The sequence below is a fragment of the Serinus canaria genome, chromosome 25 (genome assembly GCF_022539315.1).
Source record: "Serinus canaria isolate serCan28SL12 chromosome 25, serCan2020, whole genome shotgun sequence".
In the NCBI taxonomy this organism is placed as follows: domain Eukaryota; kingdom Metazoa; phylum Chordata; class Aves; order Passeriformes; family Fringillidae; genus Serinus; species Serinus canaria.
Genome location: NC_066338.1, coordinates 6852582 through 6858581, shown reverse-complemented (window position 1 = coordinate 6858581; position 6000 = coordinate 6852582). Strand labels below are relative to the sequence as shown.

The following is a 6000-nucleotide window of genomic DNA, read 5'->3' as shown; positions in this document are numbered from 1 at the left end:
CAGCAGGGAAGCTGAGGCTCTGGGGTCAGTGGTGTGGAGACTGAGGACAGAACAGGACTAGCCTGGGAGGGATTGAAGGGTGGTTTCAGAGAGGCTGGAGTTTTCTTCATTGTATAAATCAGCCAGAGAAAGAAATAATGGCACCAAGGGCAGCTGGGGAGGCCCAGAGTGGACATGAGGAGAAAGGAATTTCCCTGCCAGGGCAGGGCTGTGGTGCAGCACGTCCCCAGAAGGAGCCTGGAGCAGCCCAAGGCTTTGTGTGGGCAGGCAGAGGCAGGCAGGAGGCAGAGCTGTCAGCAAAGGAAGGGGCCAGCCAGGTGGGGCAGCCGGGGGATGAGCACAGCCTGCAGGGACAGAGGCCAGGGCAGGGACACCGTAGGACAGCCTGGGCTGCACAGGGCACAGGGATGGGCAGCAGCTGCAAGGCCCTGACAGAGCCAACTTGGGCAGCACTTTGGCCATGGCTGCTGGCCCTGGGCCTGAGGCCACAAGGATGGGACAAGTGACCCTGGCAGCCCTGGGGCCTCATTGCCTCCTTGTTCCTGCTCAGCAGCCTGGCAGGGGCTGCCCCATGGTCCTGCCCTTGGCATTGCCCATCCCCACATCCCAGTGCCCATCCTGGGAAGAGCCCTGAGCAAGGAGGGAGGGACAGGATCTGCCTTGTCAGGGGCTGGGGCTCAGGCCTTGGCCCTTTGCATTCCTGAAACACATCCAGGTTTGCTCAGCACCAGAGACACCTTTGCCTTGCTTGTCCCTGGCTGTCATCACTGCCTCCAGGGTTCTGTTCTAAACAGAACTTGGGGACACTTTCATGTGTGTTTTGTCCTCAGTGGGACCCACTAAAAGTTAAAGAAAAAGTTTGGACTATGAATCTGGTCTTCAGTTATACAGGAGATCTTTGAGCACACTCAGAGGGACTGAGTCTGATGCAAAGAGCACCAAAGCCCCAGAGGGTCATTCAAGTCCTTGTGCTGTGTCTGTGCTGCTGAGCTGGGCTGGGCTCCTGGCCCAGAGGCAGCTCCTGGCCAGGGCAGCGCTGCAGAGAGACAGCTCTGGGCAGGAGCAGCTCCTGTGCACAGCCCAGCAGGGCTGGGGCACTGCCAGGGCACCTCAGGGACACCAGCAGGGCACAGAGAGAGCTCACAGGGGCTCAGCACTGGCAGGGGCTGTGGGATGTCCCAGAGGGGGCTGTGTCACAGCAGCACCTCTGTGGCTGTGTCACAGAGCCACAGAGTAGCTGGGATGTCAGCAAGGGGCTGTGTGACAGCACAGAGTGGGCTGTGTGAACTCACAGATTGGGCAATGACATCACAGTTTGTTGTGTGAGGTAACTGAACAGCTACAGCATCATAGAGGGGCCTCTGTGCCATCACAGAGCTGGGTGTGACATCATGGTGTGGCCACATGACATCACAGAGTAGGCTGTGAGGTCCAAGTGTGTGCTGTGACATTACAGAGTGGCAGTATGACATCACAGAGAGGGTTTTGTGATATCACTCAGGGGGGGGGGTTGTGACATCACAAAGCTGTCTGTGATATCACAGAGCAGGGCGTGGGTCCCTAGAGCAGATTCTGCCCTCATAGGGGGTAGCTCTGTGACATCAGAAAACAGGCTGTGACATCACAGGGTATATTTGTGACATTACAGGGTGAGTACATGACATCACAGGGGCTCTGTGACATCACAGAGATGGCTGTGTGACATCAGAGGGGGCTGTGTGACATCACAAAGGCTCTGTGACATCACAGGATGCTCTGTGGCATCATAGTGGCTGTGTGACATCACAGGGGCTGTGTGACATCCCAGGGGCAGTGTGATGTCACTGGGGAGGTCACTCTGCCCTGTCCCCCCTCACAGCCCCCCCAGAGCAGTCCAACCCTGCTCGTGCCCAGCAGGGTCCCTTGTCCCCCCGGGTCCCCCTGCCCCCGGTGCCGCAGCCTCCCCCAGAGGATGTTCCACGAGATCGACCCCAGAGCCTGACACAGGGACGGGGGCCGGGGCCATGGGGGTGGGACAGGGGGACAGAGACCCCCCAGCAGCGTCCCCGTGTCCCCCAGGGCCAGAGCCTGGGCCAGGGCTCCTTCACCCTGATATGAACGAGGGCATGAGAGCACTGAAAAAATCCCTGACAAGGGATCAGCAAAAACCAGATTTAATATTAAGGGACAGCAGCACAAAGTTCCTTGGCAAGAGTCACTCTGCTCCTGACTGGACACTTCAGGCAAACCAGGGAAACAAAGCAACAAAAAACCAAACGAAATCCAGGCAATCAAACCAGAAATTAACCGAGAACTGTCCCTGTGTGTGTGTGTGACACAAGGGCAGTGAGGGCAAGGATAAAAGGAATAAAGAGATAAAAGCTTAAAAGAGCTCAAACTTCAAAGGACTTAATTTATACCTTAAAGGTCACAATTTAGCCTATACCAGCACCTAACAGTATTTAACCTAACATAAAACCTATGACTTTGCAATTTAACAGAAGAATAACACTTAAAAGTGTTTAACATACCTAATAATTTCCATTAAAAGTAACAACTTAGCAAAAGAACAACTCTCAGAAGCATTTAACTTAGCTCATACCTCATGACTGAACAATTCTTAGAGGCCTGACTGACTCAGCTCTCCAAGGCACTCAGACCCCTCAGAGAGCAGCATTTCTGCCCCATTTCCCCAGCACAGGCACTCCTGTGTGCACACAGACACACAGAGTCAGTGTGCACACAGGAGAAATTCCCCTGAGGGCAGGGAATGCTCCCTGTGGATCCTTTGGCATCTCCCCAGCAGGCCAAGGGTTGAGCCTGGAGCAGTGGGGGGATCAGCCCAGGCTCTGTGGTTGTTCAGGATCCCCGAGTGCAGCAAACGGGAGAGTTCCCGGCTGGGAGAGGCCCCACCCAGAGGGAGTCGCTGGCCCAGGAGAGCTCCAAGGGCTCCTTTTGGAGCGCTGTGTGCAGGGCCCCACGAGAGGGGCTGCAGTCCCAGCAATGGTTCATCCTGGCCACACTTGGCAGCAGCAGCTTTCTTTGGCACTGGGAGAACAGGGATGTTGTGCCACGGAGGGAACAAAACCAGTTCCCAGGGCTGCTGGTAGAGAAAGCAAGAGCTGTTTGGGCAGCAGCAGTGCCTGGAGCAGACAGTGTTTGTGATGAGCTGAGAGGAGCTGAGCCCAGGGGCTGCTGGCCAAGGCCCAGGCCCAAGGAGCATTTCTGAGCTGGCAGGGCGGGCTGAGAAGGGGAGGGGGAATGCAGCAGCACAGGGCCATGGAACCAAGGGACCATTGTGACACTGTGGGGCCCTGTGACACCAAGGGACCAGTGTGACACTGTGGGGCCTCATGGAATCATGGAGAGCACTGTGACATTGCTGGGCTCATGGAACCAAGGGGACTGTACTGATGCTCTGTGGCTCCATGGAATGTAGGGATCAATGTGACACTGAGAGGCCCCATCAAACCAAGGGTCCATTGTAACACCATGGTACCTCATGGAACTGTGGAGGCCTTTATGATGCTTTGGGGTGTCATGGGACCAAGGGGCCATTGTGACACTGCGAGACCCCATGGAGCCAAAGGTCCATTGTGACATTGCAAGGCCTAATGGAACCATGGAGACACCATAAGGACACTTCACAGCCTCATGAAACCAAGGAGACCATTGTGACTCTGAGGGGACTCATGGAATCATGGATACCATTGTGACACTGTGGGACACCATGGAATAAGCAAAGCATTGTGACACTGTGAGGCCTCATGGCACCAGTGAGACCATTGTGACCCTGGGGGTCCCCACAGAACCAAGAGGACCAATGTGATACTGTGGGGGCCTTAAGGAACCAAAGGTCCATTGTGACATTGCAGGGCTTCATGTCATCCAGGGGTCCATTGTGACACTGGGAAACCAAAGGAGACCATTGTGACCCTGCAGGGCTGCATGGAACCGAGGGGACCATGGTGATATTGTGGAACCCCATTGAACCAAGGGTTCATTGTGACACTGCAGGGCTGCATGGAACCAAAGCTCCAGGGTGACACAGAGGAGGCCTGATGTCATCAGTGGTCCATTGTGATACTGTGGAGCCAAAGGAGACCATTGTGACACTGCAAAGCCCCCAGGGTCCAAAGTCCATTGTGACATTGCAAGGTCATGGAACAGAGGAGTCACAGGACATTGTGGGGCCTGGGGAACCACGGAGACCATGGGGACACTGCAAGGCCTCATGGAATCATTGGGACCATTGTGACACTGCGAGGCCTTATGGAACCAAGGGGTCAGTGCTGCTCCTCAGGGACTCGTGGAATGAAGGAAAGATGTTTGACACCATGGTGTCCCTTGGGACCAAGAGGCCGCTGTGACACTGTGGAACCAAGGAGAGCATTGCTGCACTGCCAGACCTCATGGAACCAAGGATCCACTGTGACACTGCAGGGCCTTGGGGGACCACAGCACCATTGTGATGTTGCGGGGCCCAAGGATCCAAGGGACTTTGTGACACCAAAGGGACCACTGGAGCCAAAGGAACTTTGTGACACTGGGAGACCTCATAAAATCACGGAGACCATTGTGATACTAAGGGACCTCATGGACCTGTGGTGACACAAAGTTGTCTGTGAGTGTGGATCTGCTGGAGGGAAGGAGGGCTCTGCAGAGGGCCCTGGACAGGCTGGATCCAGGGCCCAAATCCAACAAGGTGAGGTTTAACAAGACCAAGTGCTGGGTCCTGCACTTTGGCCACAACAACCCCTGCAGAAATACAGGCTGGGGACAGAGTGGCTGGACAGCAGCCAGGCAGAAAGGGACCTGCAGGGACTGATGGACAGCAGGCTGGACATGAGCCAGCAGTGTGCCCAGGTGGCCAAGAAGGCCAATGGCTCCTGGCCTGGATCAGGAATGGGGTGGCCAGCAGGAGCAGGGCAGTGATTCTTCCCCTGTGCTGGGCACAGGCTGGGCAGCACCTCGAGTGCTGTGTCCAGTTCTGGTCCCCAGAAGTTCCAATAAAGAAGGGACATGGAGGGGCTGGAGCGTATCCAGAGAAGGACAGAGGGCTGGGGAGGTGTATGAAGCAAAAGCCCTGGGAAGAACAGCTGGGGGAGCTGGGGTTGTTTATCCTGGAGAAGACAAGGCTCAGGGGAGTCAGGGCACAGGTTGGACTTGATGATCTCCAAGGTCTTTTCCAACCTTGCTGATTTTGGGATTCTCTGAAACCACCCTAGGAGCAGTTGCAGGATGAGCCCTGGGCCTCCTCTTCAGAAGCTCCAGCAGCCCAGGTCCCTCAGCTTCTCCTGCCAGCCCCAAAGCCCATCCTGTCAGTCCTGCAGAGCCTCTGCAGCTCCTCCTCATTGCCCAGAACAGGGAGCCAGAGCCAGACACAGGGACTGATGGCTCTGGCTCAGAGCCAGACACAGCAGCCCAGATGTGCCCCCCTGGCCTGGGGTGCCTCTGGCAAGGGAGCAGCAGGAGGCACTGCAGGAGCCTGCAGACAATTTCTGCAGCACTTGTGGGATGATCCTGCTCGCCAGTGGACGTTCCCATGGTGCCAACAATGGGTAGTGGGGCCAGAGAGGAAAAGGGAAAACAAGGATGGGCTGTTTGCAGGGCAGGGAACAGGGGTGGGCAAGAGGAAGAAATTTGTAGCAGGAAGAGTAAAGAGAGCAAAGGTGAAGTCAAGGAAATGCTCAGGGCTGTTTGGAGGTGGCTGCCAGGCAGCCCTGACCCTGAGCAACAGCGTCTGCAGTGGGACAGGAAACTCCCAGCTGATGGGAACAAACTTTCTGGCTGACTGCAGAGGCCAGGACAAAGCTGAGTGGTTTCCCTGGTGTCCCCCAGCCCTTGCTGGCCCCAGGGGCTGATGGCATTTGTGCTCCCTCAGGTTCACATCTCCACACCAACAGCATGGGGGTGCTCCCCCTGCTCTGTGCAATGCAAACAGGGGCTCCTGAGCCAGTGCTGCCGTGTCTGTGCCTGCAAGGATGGGGCACCTGTGTGAGCTAGGGGAGAGGCCAGGGC

At 56.3% G+C, this 6000-nt stretch overlaps 1 protein-coding gene and 1 pseudogene across 1 annotated transcript in view; one reads left to right on the top strand and one right to left on the bottom strand.

Annotated features, from left to right (window-relative positions):
- The window catches only part of LOC115484925 (zinc finger protein 208-like), a 513901-nt gene that overhangs the window by 142042 nt on the left and 365859 nt on the right, over nt 1–6000 (top strand).
- LOC115483959 (olfactory receptor 14I1-like) overlaps nt 1–6000 on the bottom strand; it is a 205102-nt pseudogene that overhangs the window by 6983 nt on the left and 192119 nt on the right.